Raw genomic sequence first — 16,368 nt, 5'->3', positions numbered from 1 at the left:
TGTGAAGTATTTAGGTATTGAGTTGGCTAGCGCAATTTCATATTTATCTTTAGTAGAATCAGTTGCAAAAAAAACTAATTCTCCTCTGAAATTTGTGTACAGATATCGAAGTTGTATGGATTTAAAAGCAAGACGTATACTCTGTTTTGCTCTTATTCAAATTTGTTGATTTGACTATGCTAACCCTGCATGGTAAAGTAACATAAACAAGTCAGATCAAAAGAAGTTGAAGATTATACAGAACAAAATAGTGAGATTTATCAACTGTTCTGGTCCAAGAACTCATGTTGGCTACATCGAACTTTCTAAAGCTGGTTTTCTTGAAGTCGACCAAAGATCAAAACAATTCGTATTGCATCACGTGCATAAAATAAATCATACTATAGGTCGAATCATTATATTCGATCCAACTTCGATCTTGTTACTGACTAACATGGTTAAAATACAAGAAATAGCCAATTCAACTTTAACTTACCAGAAAGAGTAGGTAGTATTGGAAATTCGTTTTATTACAATGCCATAAACACTGGAATTCCCTTCCCAATGGTATAAAGGATATAGAAAACTATTGGCTCATTTTAAAAGGAATACCTAATACTTGAGAGTCAGAGAAGAGAAGTGAATGAAATGTTATATGATTAAAATCTGTATTCTTCTGCCAGTTCATACTTTTTAATTTTGTACTATACTTATGTTTTTGTACGTTATAGATATTCTACAAATCCATCATTATTTTCCTCCTCTTCTACCTTCTCGTCCTCCTCCTCCTCCATCTCCTCCTCCTCGTCCTCCTCGTCGTCCTCGTCGTCCTCCTCCTCCTCCTCCTCCTCCTCCTCTTCCTCCTCCTCCTCCTCCTCTTCCTCCTCCTCCTCCTCCTCCTCCTCCTTCTCCTCCTCCTCCTCTTTTTCTTCTTGTACTTATTTTCATTTCTATCATCAGTTTACTGTTGTTATTATTATTATTATCTTTAATAATTCCCCCATCTGTCTGTAATTATTACTATTTTAACTTATATTATTGTGTACATGTCTTTAGGGGACCCCACTGGAAATAAGCTCTCGAGCTGTCGTGGGTTATCCTGTTCAAGCTGACTTTATCTGATCTGTTATTATTGTAGATTGTTGTATGTTGGAATCTTGTCGAATAAAAATCAATCATCAGTCAATCGATTGATTGTTGTGGTTTAACGATTATCTATCACTGGGTAGGGTGGGTTTATTCACTAGGGGGGCCTGGGGACATCATTCACTAGGGGGAGGGGCATGGGGGCATCATTCACTAGGGGGGTGGGGCCTGGGGGCATCATTCACTAAGGGGAGGGGGCCTGGGGGCATCATTCACTAGGGGGAGGGGGCCTGGGGGCATCATTCACTAGGGGGAGGGGGCCTGGGGGCATCATTCACTAGGGGGAAGGGGCCTGGGGGCATCATTCACTAGGGGGAGGGGGCCTGGGGCATCATTCACTAGAGGGAAGGAGCCTGGGGGCATCATTCACTAGGGGGAGGGGGCCTGGGGGCATCATTCACTGGGGGAGGGAGGCCTGGGGGCATTATTCACTAGGGGGAGGGGGCCTGGAGGCATCATTCACTAGGAGGGGGCCTGGGGCATCATTCACTAGGGGGAACGGGGCCTGGGGCTACATTCACTAGGGTGAGGGGCCTGGGACATCATTTAATAGGGGAGGGGGCCTGGGGCATCATTCACTAGGGGAGGGGGCCTTGAGGCATCATTCACTAGGGGAGGGGCCTGGGGCATCATTCACTAGGGGGAGGGGCCTTGAGGCATCATTAACTAGGGGAGGGGCCTGGGGCATGATTCACTAGGGGGAGGGGGCCTGGTGGCATCATTCATTATGGGAGGGGCTGGGGGCATCATTCACTAGGGGGAGGGGGCCTTGAGGCATCATTCACTAGGGGAGGGGCCTGGGGACATCATTCACTAGGAGGAAGGGGCCTTGGGCCATCATTCATTAGGGGAGGGGCTTGGGGACATCATTCACTAGGGGGAGGGGCATCATTCACTAGGGGGCCTTGGGGCATCATTCACTAGGGGAAGGGGCCTGGGGGCATCATTCACTAGGGGGGCCTGGTGACATCATTCACTAGGGGGAAGGGGCCTGGGAGCATCATTCACTAGGGGGCCTTGGGGCATCATTCACGAGGGGGGAGGGGCCTTGGGGCATCATTCATACTGAATGGGGTTTTGTGTTCCTTAAATTCTGGTTTATTGTGAATAAAAACATACTGAATAAAAAGTCCGGAGACTCATACAATTCAATTTACAAATTATAAATACATACAAAGGTATAAGAAATCAATACTTTTAGCAATCTTCATATTAATTACTGATTCTAATTAACTAAACAACTAAAAAACGAATAATCGTTATACATTCTGTAACTATTCAGTTATAACATTTAAATAGTTAAATATTTTCTCACCAATTTCTAAATGTCATATTCAGTTTTGTTCATACACTTTTAAATTGATCAGTAATCTTTTTTTAAACCTAGTTAACATTATAGAAACATATTTCTATATGGAAATGATCACAAGAAATATGATAATAATGGTACCAGTGCAGGCTATATTAGGGGAAAAGATACAGGAAGAGGTCCAATCAATTTCCCCTCTCTCTCTCTCTCTCTCTCTCTCTCTCTCTCTCTCTCTCTCGCTCTCTCTTTCTCTCTCTTTCTCTGGGACTCCTTCACTACATTTGTAGGGCGTTTCACAAAGCTTTTTTCAATGACAAATAAAAAAAAAAACAGTGACAAATCTGTTGATAACCAATCAAAAGCAAGGATTTCAGTAGCTTATAACAAAAACTGTCATTTGTCACTGATGACATGTTTTGTGAAACACCCCCTAGAATAGGTACCATACAATTTGATCACTAAAAACCTGTATTTGGTTGATGCCATGCACGCTAAATCTTCATATCTTGAGTATACGTGCTCGCTACGAAATGAAGGGCGAGTAAATATGATTTCCCGCGGGAACTCGGCTTTGATCCAACACGTAAGGTCTCCTTTCTGACGTCACAACGTTGATGTACACAGACGATTTGTGAATTACGTAATTATTAACCTCGGTTGAGAAATACTACGCCATCAATAGCATTTGTTATTTGAATGGGTTTTAAGGCAATTCAGTCATAATTGAATAGTTGTGCCTTAAATGCATTTGTATGGTAAGCAAATGAGATTAAATGGGGCGCGGGAGAAATGTCGAGGGAGGGGGGGGGTGGCAATGTGTCCCTCCCATTCAAGAATGATTTAGAATTAGAAAAGAGAAAGGGAGATAACAAGAAATTGGGACAAGAGGCAATTAACGTGAACATAATTTGACTAGATTGTCTTCCGCTCTATAATAATAATAATAATAGTAATGTCAACTTATAAAGCGCACATATCCATTCAAAAGATTGCTCAGAGCGCTCTGTACAAAATCAACATAATTACATAATATTACAACGGAAACAAATGGTGCTTAAGTTTCTTCTTGAATATGTAAATTGATGATGGTGTCTTATTTGTAATGGTAAAGTGTTCCATAATTTGGGTGCAATGTTAGCAAAAGCCCTGTCTCCCCATCTATTATTGTTTTTTAGTGTACACAACTGGAGTTGTGAATTTGATTTGATTTGATTTGATTTTAATTATTGGTTTCTGCATCTTTTATCTTTTTTTATCATACATTTTCATGAACATAATATGGTTTGATACAATATTTTAAGTGTATATAATTTTATACAGATAATAAACGAATTTAAACAAATATATTGAATGCATAATTAACATACATTAGATGCAGGAGGGTTACAGAAATAGGCAAATTAGCTTGACGTGCCCGCAGCCCTCAACTTAGATACAGCAACAATAACAAATACAAATAGAAAAGACTGACTTGCAGAGAAGAAAAGGAAAGGGGAGAGAAGGAGCGTTGGTAATAATACAATAAATCTCGTACATAATCTGCTGATTGAATGCAGGTTCATTCATGAATGGCTAAACGATGCTAATTGAATTTAAGTTCCGTTGTGGGAGTGCGGTTTCAAAAGCAATGAGTAACCGCTTCTACATGATTTTTTTTTTTTTTTTTTTTTACTCATAACTAATGAAGAGGTTAAAATATATCTGAAATACTGTCTGATCTACTGCGGAGAGTGACGAGCCGAGCTGCTATTATCTGAACTCGAAGCAGACGGGCTATTTGATTTTTACACAAATCCAAACGATAAGTAATACAAGATGGAACAATCTGCTCAGTGGCTTTCTGATTCAGATATTTTTCTGATCCTCCAATGATATTATGAATAAGGACTGATGCTGAACTAACACCATTTGAAATCTGACACTTCATGGTCATTCCAGCATCAAACAAATCTCCAAGATTACGAGCCTAATTAACACATTATTTTTATTTCTGAATTGCAAATGATGATCTTTTCGTGCGGAAAATGTACTTAACTGCCTGGCAGATCCAATCAACATTTAATCAGTTTTATCTTCATCAACTTCAGAAAGTTATCATTCATCCACTGCCTAATTGACCTAAGCCATGATTAGGAAGGACTGCCCTCATAAGATGGACTGATACATTTGTATTCATCCACTTAAAAAGTCCAGTCCGCCCCCCCCCCCAGCCTACGCCATTAATAGTGGGTGGACACACGTTACGTACGTCACTTTGGATAACCCCGCCACAATACGTATTAAAGCTCTTAATTCCGCTACGAAATTAGTCTTTTTATGACATACGATGCACTCTCGTAAAATTAAACAAGAAGACTTTTGTACGTTTATGCATTCTTAATAATAATAATAATAAATAAGATTTGTATGGCGCCAAACTCACTTGACAAATCAAATGCTCAAGGCGCAGCTTGTGCAAAAGATGAAATACATGATAAATAGACAAAAGTATAATAGGAAACGTACGGACATGAAAGGTAATGATAATCTAAATATATAAATGAAGAATACGCCTTTTCATGTTTCTATTCCTGTTACCACAACTCTGTACAATATAATCATAAGAAAACTGATGTTGTTCAAGTAGTATGAACGGTGCAACCGGACGTTAAATAATAATTGGTTGTCTGATTAATTTATCCTGTGTTCCCCTCATCTCTCTCTCTCTCTCTCTCTCTCTCTCTCTCTCTATTTCTATTTCTATATCTGTGTCTATGTGGTCTGTCGTTTTGTATTTGTTCCTCAGTCTGTCCGTCTCTCTCTCTCTCTCTCTCTCTCTCTACTTCAATCATTTTGTACTATACTAATTATATATTCGATGAAGCCTTAAAATACTTCACCAAAGATGCTCATTAGGATCTTCGGCTTTGGATAATTAAATGAGGCAAAAATGTTTTATATTCTCTTGAGAAAATAGTTATGCTCATTTCATGAATGAATTAGATCGGTTGCACGTGTGATGAAAGTGTTTTATAATGTTCTAGCTTCTCTCCCCTGTCCCATCTCATTCCCTCCCTCCACAGACTCAAGAGATTTTCATTTAAACTTCAAAGAATAACTGGATATTGCGAAAAATTAGGGCGATGGAGAAACGTCTCATCTCTAGTGACGCAGGAAAATAATGGATGTTGTTGGCAGAGTGCCTGCTGTCTTCCCGCCCGGTGCAGTGTCTTCTCATCACGCCGGATTGTATAAAAGACGCGCGCATCACTTGTTCGTTCCTTTTCACCACAACAAAGTCATAATGCGAACTTCATCCAAGCTCGCGAACAGCGTCTTGTATACGTAGTCAGTGATTAAGGATAATTATCCACACTTTAAATCTACTGCTGAAATAGATTTGTTGACAGCACATGTACAACGTCTGCTTGTGTGTTTGCCTGTTGTTTCTCTACGCGAGTAAGTCATTACACTCTGATTTTGTTTTCCGTTTTCAAGTGTATAGGAGAATAGTTTGCCATAATGTCGGAGATGGCTAAATATTTGAAGAAGCGACGGATAAGTCTCCATGATATCATCTTTAAGAATCGTAAAGGGAGTCAGGAGGAAACAAAGAAGGAACCACCAAATGAAAGGGTGGTCGTACAAGTTGTGACAGAGCGAGGCGCCGTGGGAAATGCACCGCTGGAGAAGTCACAGTATAAGTGCCCTTCGCCAAAATCGGAGCGACGTTATATCCAGGTGTGCAACTCTGCTCCTGACAATGAGCCCGTAGTTGACCGTGTCAATCTGGATGTAGGTACGGTGGTTGGAGATAGAATGCAGGGTATTGGAATGCCAGATCTTGGACGAATGAAGAAATCACGACGAATTGATTCCGGCAGCGGTGAGAACAGCTCAGGTTCTGATACAAGCGAGAGATATAAATGCAAATCTGAATCGGACTCATCAGATGAGAATTATATCATGAATAGGTATTTTAAAAGCATGACGCTGTCAGATGATGAAAAGCAACCCCCGAGCACAAGGCTCGGTCTTCCAACCATCGAGACAGGGAGCTCGCGATCGTTGTCAGCAATTCCCTGGTCAGAGATGAAGAAAGACGCACCATTGTCGAGGTCGTGCTACGAGATCTGCTCGAACAGAACTCCGGGGACGTCGTGTGGTAGTTCATGCTCGACTTCGTTTATGCGCCCGAAGCAGGGTAAATCACTGGTGACGTACTGGCCTAATACAGGTAGTGAGAGTGATATAATTGACATAATTCCGCTCAGTTCCTCCACCGTAGCGAGAACGAAAACTAATATGAACCGGCCATCGAAACGAGAGACGCTCTCTCCGTTAAATCTCGTTCAATTGGAATCGACTCAACACAGTGCTTCAATGAAGGCGGTGAAAAGGGAGCCAAGCTCGCTTCATGTTTCTCCGAACCGCTCCCCGTACATGTCTTGTGATCCGACACTGTCTCCGTCATCAGTGATGTCGGCAGAGACCCTACCGCCCGCCTTCTCGCCCTTCGCCGCGTGTCCCGTTGTCAACCAGCGCTCGCTACGTCCCAGTTACGACCTGAACTTACACCCCCTCCGCCCGTCCTCCTCCAACCCGACCATCAACCAGGCCTTCGACTTCCACCAGCACACCTTCCCATCTCGCCTTCTTAGTCCGGTTCAGTTGAGCCCGTTATCGAGCTCCAACCCGAACCTCTACATAAACTCCCCGCCTGATGGTAATCACTCTTCAAGTTCGGTTTCACCGTCGTCCGCGTCTGGTTACTCACCATCGACATCGCCAGGGAGACTGAGCCCCTTACCGATCCCGATCCCACCATCGTCACCACGCCCTGCATGGCGATGTAGACGTTCACCTCGGGTAAAACAGGCGGGGGCCGAATTCCAACAGAACTTTGATCATTTCTGATCGGCCTATTAGTGATAGACACGATCGTATAACTCATGTTCATCTTAATGTTTTGTTTTTTTTAACTGTGGGGCAATTACGTTTTTAAAGCAGGCAAAAAAAAAGCCATGAAGGTGCCAATCAAAATAATATTGATGATAATAATAACTACATGGCCCGTAGGAGCAGCAGAAAATACCGTATACCCTCGATAAATAAGACCCAATTACTTATATTTCAAGAGCACATGCATGTACTAAGTGTTTGAGGACAAATTCGAAAATTGAATGACAACCACAACCCTCCTTTAAAGGTACTATGTCCCATTTGCAGGCTCAAAAAATGAAATTGTTAAATTCCAACGGCATTTGAAAGATAATATTAATTTAGAACTTCCCTAAAAAAGGTTGAGCTTGAAAATGTCTTCAAGTGGGAAAATAACGACTATTAGTTGTCAAATCGACTTCGGAGCTATAGAGTCAATAAGTAATAGTCTTGATTTTCAGACCATTGTACCGCATGGTCATACGTTTTATGCTGCGCAAAGATTCAATCAGTTTAATTTTGGCCATCACACGAAGTGGGTTATTGATGTAGACAAATGCTCATGTACTCTTTACGGCTCATTTTATGTATGTTATTACCGAAGAAGAAAAAAAAAGCCAGTCAGTCACTCAATAGTGTCTAATAGTGAAGTCTAGCAATTAAACGGGTTTCCTTGCATAATTTTAATATTAGGACACTGCTAACGTTTAAATTTCACAGATAGGACATACATGACATGTATTTATAATTCCTGTAAAGTTCTACAGAATTTGAGGTTGGCTGCAAAAGGGACATAGTACCTTTAAGAGGAAGGAATGGACTGTTTAATTTCTGACATTTTTTTATTTGTTTACGGGAGTGGTGTAATTATTATTGTGATTTTTAATACGGAGGATTATTATTAAAATGAAGGCATAAACAACATGGGCAAATAAAGGTCATTTTTAAAGAAATTATACACAATTGTAAAATCCTACGTAGACGAATACTGGATACGTGCTCATGAAAGTTATTTAATCCGTATTCCTTATGCACTGTCTTGTAGAACACAGTTGAAAATATTCTTCTCAACAGGGCAAACAAAATGTATTTATAAAATAATCACCTTCGTGACTTTGGGAGTGATTATTCTAAAACGAACAAAGTGGATTTTATCTAGGGACCTGTTTCACAATGCCCTTTTTCAATGTCAAATGACAAAAATCAGTGACAAATCTGCTGATAACCAATCAGAAGCAAAGATTTTACTAGCTTATAACAAAAACTGTCATTGTTCACTCATGTCAAGTTTTGTGAAATGGGGTCCTGGATTTAAAGTGACTCGGTAACATTGTTGAAGGTTGATGAAGAAAAAAAATTGTATACAAATAGGTTACTTATTATATTCCTTCTACTGTACTAACCCTCTGACATGCGAAAAATTCTGAACAATTCTCAAACCACAAAGATATCTATGGTTTTCTTTGCAGGCGTCACTGTGCAACACCCTCTAACATTGATCAACAGTTAATTATCCCAACTGTTTTTGAATTTTCCCAACCGTTTTTTCCATGAAAAAAAGACATCAAACACTTAATTTGTCTGGAATGGTATGTAGAGTAATGTAGAGTAATTAAATTGTAATATTATAGTTGGGAGAATTAAGGAATCGATCAGATTAGTTTTTCCCAATTTGTATCGTTAATAATGGCCCGTTTTCACTCAAACTTTCAGATTATCTTTAATTTAATTTAATTTCAGATTATCTTTAATTTAATTGACTATCTAGCATTGAAGTCACTACCTTAGCACCACTATCTCTCACCTGAACAATTTTACTAAGTCCCTTTAAAGATCTGTGGATATTTGGGGGTCATTGTTTTGTATCATGTGCTTATTACGAACTGTTATATCGGCATGAAATTATACCACATTATACCACAGGCATGCATCATGATGAAACGACAGGCAGCAGTAATAAAGTGAACAATTAAAGGGATAGTTGAGTTTTGTTTTCAGACCGCAAATGCCTTCAAAGTGCATGCTTATTGCTCTTATTTTTACCTATGATATTTCTAGTGCCCTTTTGGGACCTAAAATTGCTATAAAGGTAATTTTAAAATGTGTAAAAATTTAGCCAATACGATCATACCGATTCAGCTCCACTTTCAAAAAAATGTGGTGACCGTTAATTAATTAATTGATTAATAATAGCAATACATGGGCCAGCTGATTGGGCTTAATAGAACCAACACGACGAAGCCAACAAAAAATCCCACATCGGCATTGCCTGAAATACAACGTAAAACGTATTTCGTTTTTTCAACGGCTTTTTCAAATTATCGAATATTTGTGGTGGTACACAAAATAGAAATCGTTATATTTATAGATATTTCAGCCGTCTCTGAACTGATTTTGATCAAACAAAGATGATTTTGTCATTTAAATGTTATGTTCTTTCAAATTTGACACTCAGTTTTTCATTATCTCACAAAAAAAATACTGCAACAGAACTCAACTATCCCTTAAGCGTAAGCACACAAACTCGTTATGCAGAAAACCCGAGTTAAATGTTTGTGTGTGTAAATTGTCCGACTATTTATTGTTACTGTGAATTGCATTCAAAATTTATATTATAACTCTCCAAATTGCGTTTGCATTTTCATGTATACTTTGCGTTGCCATTTTGGAACGTAACCAAACCATACTTCCGTGTTTAGTCCATACCGAGTAAAAAAAATAAATATATATATATATATACACCTATATTGAATTTTGTATATATGAGGGCACTGTGGTACAGCGACTCGTTCTCGAGACTCTTTAATCAAACTGTTAAGTGTTCAAATCCCTTCCCGAGGCGGTGACGGAATTCACAGAAATGGAGCTTGCCATAACGCGTCATTTCGAATGCGTTATTATCTATGTAATTATATTATCTGTATACGTTATAATGAAACCATGAAATGATTAGCGCATAAAATTATGATTGTCAGTACTAAAATGCAGTGATTGGTCTTTCTACTTCTCATTCACTTAAAGCCCCTCTAAAAGTCGGCATAAAGAGGTTCAATCAACATACTGTTAAAAGGGTAGATCATTTCTTCTACTAGCACAACTCTTACAGGAAAAGAGGGATTTTTTCCTACAATCATACACAAGTCATGAGTAAAAAGTGAAAAGCATTGACTAATGTTTACTTCTTGGTATCATTTTGAACGATCACACAATAAACTTTCGTGCATAATGCCATTAACCTGAAAAAAATGTTGTTCTACCGTACCTTTGACATATACGCTCTAGAGTCTAAGAGTCTAGATTATCACAACTCGTTATAACTCGTGTTTGAAATGCATAGGCATTATTTATGAGGCCCATTTGCCATTAGAGAGAGAGAGGGGGAGAGAGAGAGATGGAGAGAGAGAGAGAGAGAGAGAGAGAGAGAGAAAGAGAGAGGGGGCGAGAGAGAAGTTATAATGTAAGTGCAAAAGCCGTGCGTGGTATGAAGCTTACTTTCACGATCCAGACTGAAGACGCACTTGATCAAACTAATTTGCAATTTGATTACCTTTTAATTCTGATTATGTTGGAAAACTAAATCCCCGTGCAAATTAGTAGGGGATCCGATTTGTGATTTTCTTATCAGCCCCTCGATAAAAGATCCTCTTCTCGCAAATGAGCATATTAATATTTCAAAAAAAAAGCCTAGAAATGAAACTGTTATGGAAGAGGGGATTATAACAGGAATATGAATAATTCTGTTGCCATGGTTACATGGGTTCAGCATCATGATCCAGGGGATGAGGAAAGCAAGGTATTATCTATAAATTATTCTTTTTTTCTTTGAAGCGATTTTTCGTCAAACAAAATTTTGCGGATATAGACGTTATAAGTGATGCTGAGAGGCAAAAGGACATGAAGGAACAGAGAAAACTTGGGTGCAAATTTCGCGTTTCAAGAAACCAACACGATGTGGTCTGATTATCATGTGTAGAATTTTTGCGCTAAATGCGTGCGTTTAACACTTAAATTACAAGAAACGTCTAGCTTTGAGGCAAGAATATCCTCATACGAGATACAATGACAAAGATGCGGGAAAACATGGTCAGGTATCTGCCCCCCCCCCCCCGGAATGATAGAGAGAGAGAGAGAGAGAGAGAGAGAGAGAGAGGAGGAAGAAAGAAAGAGATAAACAAGATCGAGGGATGGGGAGAGATAACGAGAGGAAAAGGGGGGAGAGAGAGATCGGGGAGAAATTTATAGAAGGCTATATAGGGGAAAGGCAAAGTAAAAAGAATGTAATGCAATCATAATGCGACAGGCATTTTACCGGCTCTGCACACGAGGCGTTATTTTCAGTCTGACGTAGGACTGCGCAAGTGACTCGCGCGGTCTTTGACGCATCACCCTTTTTTCTCTTTTTTTTTAAATAGTAATTTTGTTTTATTCCTCCAAGTTTTATACAAACAAGAACACAAGACGATTGAATAAAATAGATAAACATTTTAAATTGTTAATACATTAATTGTTTATACGTGAACAAGATTAAACAATTAAACTCACGTGAGAGTAACATTATTAAAACACACACACGCACACACCCACACACAACAACAACAACAAGCCGGCTGAGCAGTGCAATTGTTGCTTTTATTTATATAATATATAACCAATACAGACCTTCACCGGCTTTATGAGCAGAGGTATACAAATCACGCAAATCGAAGATAATGACGCCTTCTATACAACTGGCATTGCAGACGTGCTAAATCTGTGTACGTCACCGGCTTACCGTGAGCCTGCCTGAGGCCTATATAATATATTCACCCTCTTCTACAGTTTTATAGAAATACACCGAATGCCTTTAATTATCTATCAACAATCTGAGATTCATATTTGTCATATCTCCTGCAATGTGTGCGTTATTTGTGTGTATCTTGAAACTAACATGTAAGAGAAAATCATTCCAAATAATAGAATAATTCTACGTGCCAATAATGATGCTTTTGTGATTATGTAAGTTTGATTTGTATTATTGTATCTTTGAATGTAAAACCATAAATCCTCTGATGAGGCAAAGAAAAACGAAGAAAAAAAAGGGAATAATTCTACGTAATAGAAGTCACTCTTCTCTGTGCCAAGTAAGATTTAAGTGAAAACAAATGGCAAACCGTCGCTGTGAAATTATTTTAAGCAAAATAATAGGACCCATTTAACAATAAAAAGCTTACGTTTCATTACTGTGCTATTTACGCATTCATATCGATATGCATTGATGTCTGCGTATGAATAAATAGAAATTTATATTATATAAATAGGAATATTCATTGTTATCAGATTATTGGCGTCTACCGATTACATAATTACATTGACATTTACGAAAAAGTGATAAAATATTCTTCCCGGAAACGGTATAGAATGGTTACGTAACTCGCAGAAATTAAAGGCATCGTTGAACAATGTTAAATCTGAAATGACAGCCCTACGTGTTATCAGTGTCAGTGATATGGTTTAATATTGAAGCCCTACAAAAAAATTGCGCTTCAAAATGATCAAGAACGGTGCTTCAAAAAAGCAAAAATCTTTGAGTGACCGGTTTTTACCATACTCGTTTCCCCCAATAGACTGTACTTCTGTTATGAAAACCGTTTGGCAAACGGTTTTCAAAATTTGTAATTCCAATCATAAATATCTTGATAATCAGACAGGCGATCGGCTTGTAAAAGTCATGGAGTTCCTGACTGACCTATAGATTTACAATTTCATTGCAGTATGAGCTAAATCCAGGGTTCTGTTTCAGAATCTGAGACAAAGTTACCGGATCCCTTTAAAAACATACGTAATCATAAAATCATACGTTTTGATCAAAAGGACAGCCATTGAACGATCGAGATGAATTGTCTATTCTCGCCCACATCTCTTGACGTTTCCATGACTATAATGAATCCTATGTGTGTCAGAACTGAGGAGTATGAAACAGGGGCGGCGTCACAGGGGGTAGGGGGGCGGCCGCCCTTCCTATCATTTTGAAAAAAAGGGAAGAGGAAGGGAAGGAGAAAGAGGACAAGGAAAGAAAAAGAAGGAGAAGAAACGAAAAGAAGGAGATGAAAAAAAGGAAGGGGGCGAGAAGGAGGAAGGCCAGGAGAAAGAGAACTATAAAATGTAAATTATTACGTAAGGGAGGGCGGGGGAGAGAGGGGAAAAAAATAAAGATTGAGAAAATAGAGAAAAAGAGAGAAAAAGCAAGCCAAATCGGGTGATCAGATTATTACATTCACATTGACGGAAGTTCAAACATTGGTTTACGATGAAAAACTTCCACCAACTGAAAAAAAAAATCAAATTAATCACTTGTATCTCCTAAACCTTATGGCTGATTGTTCAATGGAAACGACAAATTCATCTATAACAACCCTTCTGAAAAATATGGTGACCCCCCCCCCCCCCCCCCCCCCCGCGTTCTTGTTCATGTTAGTTGAACTTATGACTGTTTTCTTTCTAATATGGCACAAAGTATGCACCAAATCGAGCCATTAATGCATTATTTTAAAAAAAAAATCTTCAACTCCCTGCGTGGCGCGCCCATTCGCTCCCCCCAAAAAATAACCTGGCGCCGCGCCCCTGGTATGAAACAAATTCTCCTCTGCATGGAAACGACGGGATTTAAATTGTTCTCAAAGAGAAGGCAGAGTTCTCGTTCAGATGAAATTATTTAGTGAGCTTTTTCATCATTTATTATCAGTTGAAAGAACATCCTATTGGGGAGATGTGAGATGTGAGTTGGTCTAGCGGCACGTTCACTTGGGCAGCTCTCTGTCTTCGCCTACAAACTGAATCAGGCGACCCGACCAGACGTAAATAATCATATCTGATTAATTTAAGTCTGTAAAAAAAACAATCGGGGTCCGGCTGAGTCAGTTTGTAGGAGAGCTGACCATACCACGGGCAGTACTGCTAGACCAACTAGGCATTTCTGTTAAAGGCCTTAGTTTCTGAGAGACATATAACCAGTAATGGAGTCATGTCATGTGAAAAAACAATCTCTCCAACTTCATAGGCGTCGTTTTGCCTTAATAAAGAAGAAATAAGAGAGAGAGAGAGAGAGAGAGAGAGAGAGAGAGAGAGAGAGAGAGAGAGAGAGAGAGTGTGTACGAACTGAATCCTTCAATATTATTGTTACTTTTTGTTGTCCGAAAACTCGGATTATAATTACTTGAATGGCCTCAAGGAAAGTGCGGATATTTTTAGCATTGTTTATAAAGGTGATTCCCTAATGCATTCGTTATTTCTCCGAACATATCATTATTTGATCTGCATTATCTAAATAAAGAAAAGTGTGTTTGTTTTTATAAAGAGTTTATGTCTATATATATATATATATATATATCCCGCCAAAGTATTTTGTGTTATTTACACTTATGATTAGTCGGCTCTTAGTGTTGTTTTCAAATCGTCATGTAAACATAACAAGGTATGCTATATTTGTTTATCCGATGATTGTTTATGTTTTGGAGCTCATTACGGTAAAAAATCAAGGTTTATTGTTTATTTATGTTATATATATACATATATATATGTTTTTGCTCTTTATAATTAAAAACGTATATTTTATATCCACCATGAAAACATGGGCTTAATGAGCTTATTCTTGTTGATGGCTAATTCAGTGGCAAGTCAGGGGAAGAGAAAGAAAGAGAGAGAGAAGGAGAGAAAGAGATTGAGAGAAAGAGTGAGAAACGAGGCTGGGAAACTCTAAATAAAGAAAATTGTGTTTGGTTTTAGAAAGATTTTATGTCCATATATCTATATATATCCGGCGAAAGTATTTTGTGATATTTACACTTATGATAAGTCGGCTGTAAGTGTTGTTTTCAAATCGTCATGTAAACATAACAAGATATGTTATATTTGTTTATCCGATGATTGTTTATGTTTTGAACTCATTATGGTTAAAAATAAACAATGTTTATTGTTTATTAATGTCATATATATATATATATATATATATATATATATATATATGACATCAATTATATACATATTATACATTTTTTAAATACAAAAACGTATGTTATATATCCACCATGAAAACAAGGGCTTAATGAGCTTATTTTTGTTAATTTAGTGGCAAGTCAGGGGGAGAGATAGAGAGGAACAGAGACACACACACAGAGATGTAGAGACAGAGCTGGGGGAAATGTCAGGTGGTAGTTAAAATATTACAAAAATAGGGATAAATAAGATGTTGTCTCTCAAACCTATTTTCGAATCCCTCCACCCACGATCACAATTAAATCAACCATTATCGCAATCTATCATGCAGCAGATAATCATCATGATACCCCTGTCATCAAGACTTTTCTACCCGATAATCTCATTTTATCTTCTCTATCTCAATCTATTTTTCTACCTCCTTTCTTTTCTCCCCATGTATCTCTCTCTCCCCCTCTCTCTCTCTCTACCTCCCTTCCTCTCTCCAACTATTTCTCTCTTTATCTCTACCTTCCTCGTTTCATTTTTCTACTTCCCTCATCTTCCTTTTCCGGTATCTCCTCTCTTCTTTTTACCTCCCATCTCTCTCTCTCTCTCCCATTTCTCCCTCTACCTTCTTCCCATCCCTAACTATTTTTCTCTCGCTCTCTCCTCTCACATCCTCTCACCCAAGTGTATATCTCCTCTACACTCTCTCCTTTCTCCCTCCCCACTCACATCCCCCCCCCCTCTCTCTCTCTCTCTCTCTCTCTCTCTCTCTCTCTTCTTTCTCCCCCTCTCTCTCTCTCTCTCTCTCTCTCTCCCACTTCTCCCTCTACCTTCTTCCCATCCCTAACTATTTTTCTCTCGCTCTCTCCTCTCACATCCTCTCACCCAAGTGTATATCTCCTCTACACACACACTCTCTCTCTCTACCTCCCTTCCTCTCTCCAACTATTTCTCTCTTTATCTATACCTTCCTCCTTTCGTTTTTCAACTTCCCCTCATCTTCCTTTCCTGGTATCTCCTCTCCTTTCTTTTTTTTTTACCTCCCATCTCTCTCT

Source organism: Strongylocentrotus purpuratus, unplaced genomic scaffold (genome assembly GCF_000002235.5).
Source record: "Strongylocentrotus purpuratus isolate Spur 01 unplaced genomic scaffold, Spur_5.0 spur5_scaffold_21, whole genome shotgun sequence".
Classification (NCBI taxonomy): domain Eukaryota; kingdom Metazoa; phylum Echinodermata; class Echinoidea; order Camarodonta; family Strongylocentrotidae; genus Strongylocentrotus; species Strongylocentrotus purpuratus.
Note: the sequence above shows the minus strand (reverse complement) of the source record.